The following is a 1,916-nucleotide window of genomic DNA, read 5'->3' on the forward strand; positions in this document are numbered from 1 at the left end:
GGGGGGGTTCGAGTGGATTCCCATTCATTTCCTATGGCGCTCACTTTTGATCGGGAACACCACAGATGTAACTAGGTTGATAAAAAACACTCAAAATTCAATGAAAGAGGTGCACATCACTTTCATACGTTCAAGTGCATAGTGTGGAGGATGGCTTAAGGCCTTGAGGCAATCAGATGTAAAACACAATATTTATGAGTGTTTTAAGTTGTAAAGTTGTAAGTTGTAAAGATTTGAGTCGAACACGACAGGAAGCTTTTAATGATAGAGCTATGATACTGATAAGTCTGTTAAATTACAAAGTCAGCATTTTTGCCAGCTTTCTTTCCAGTCTTCAAAGCAGACACTTTCAGCACTACATTATATTTACTCTATAGTGTTTTTACTCTCACACACTCTCACACTGCACTGTATTATGTGTTTAAAAGCTGCATATTTTTCTGTGGTATAGTTTTATCTTCCTTTGTAAAATCAGCTGCTCTACTTCTGATATACTCCTTCATGTCTGTGATTGATCAGATGCTGCCAACACTGCTCTTTTCATGTGAACGAGCAGGGGGGAAATCTTGGGTTAACTTAACGAGTTGATAACCAGCTTTGAGTGACTGCTTATCCCAATTGCCAGTATTAGGGTAAGTGAATCCAGATAATGGAAAGATAGTCTGGGTATGCTTCGTAATACAGGGCTCTAAGCAACAGGATGGACTGCCAACATTACAGTGCCTGTCATCCCCTGAGGTAGCTTATGCCAGAGCTATTTTGGCAGGTTAGTGGTTTTAATGTTGTGGTCAATCAATGAATATAAAGATGAGAACAAATAAAAATGCTAAGAGGTAAACAATTCAAAAAAAAAATTAGAGTTGTCTTTCCTGCCACATTGTTTTTGTTCATTTATAACAGATTTGATCCCCTCAGTCAGGGCTCAGTTTGAAGTATTTGGAATGAGCTCTTAATTGCTACGTTTACAGAGACAATAACAATTCAGCCTAACCCAATTAAGGCAACAAAGCTGCCATGTAAATGTCTGATTAGATTAATTCTGGTCAGATCATAATCAGAAAATTCTTTCGAATTAATTGGGCATATAAACAACAAGGCTGAGCTTTCTTTTGTCTTTTATGCAATTATATAAATAAGTTGGGTAAAATTCACAAGACGAATGTACTTGCAAGCAACGTGTTTGGTATGTCAGCAGTTAATGAGTCTTAAAACAGACATTATTTCCTAATTATCTAACAAAACATGCTTTAAACAGGTCTCTCTGTTAGTATCAGTATTATTAATGGAAAAGTTATACTCTCAGCCATAGACATCATACCACAGTGCTGATGAGGAGCAGCTGGACTATCGCTACAGCACAGAGGAGGAGGCTAATGAAGTTTCACACTCATGTGGGAGACAGGAAGTGGACTCTTAAAGTGTGTGTGTGTGTGTGTGTGTCATGCACATGCCTCTTCTTGTTTTGATCTTTTCAAAAAAAACTAGTTTAAATGCAGAAATTATGAAAAGGGAAGCCATTTGGGACAAAAATGTCATAATGGGTATGGGTTAAGATGACAATAGAAATAGAAAAAATGTTCATGTATAATATGTCATCAATCTATATTTCTAAATGAAAAATCTTCACTAAACCCCACAGACTGGAGTTAGTACTGTTAATTTCATGGCCATTTACAAAAGTGAAAAAAATATGCAGCATATCTCTAAGTTGCATTACATTCTGGTCTTGTAAGTAGCTCACACTGACAAAGTCCCAATTGTGGGTGACTCGGGACATGAACTACAATCTGAAATTATACAGTAAACGGCCTTGTGTTGGCAGCCACGCTCTCTTGAAGTTGCAAGCATTTATAAACAACACACACACACACACACACACACACACACACACACACACACACACACACACACACACA

At 37.5% G+C, this 1,916-nt stretch overlaps 1 protein-coding gene across 1 annotated transcript in view; it reads right to left on the reverse strand.

Moving 5' to 3' along the window:
* si:ch211-210g13.5 (inactive phospholipase C-like protein 2) overlaps window positions 1–1,916 on the reverse strand; it is a 65,978-nt gene that overhangs the window by 14,551 nt on the left and 49,511 nt on the right. The window lies entirely within an intron of this gene.

This window comes from Haplochromis burtoni, unplaced genomic scaffold (assembly GCF_018398535.1).
Source record: "Haplochromis burtoni strain Fernald_Lab_line unplaced genomic scaffold, NCSU_Asbu1 Contig_21, whole genome shotgun sequence".
Classification (NCBI taxonomy): Eukaryota; Metazoa; Chordata; class Actinopteri; order Cichliformes; family Cichlidae; genus Haplochromis; species Haplochromis burtoni.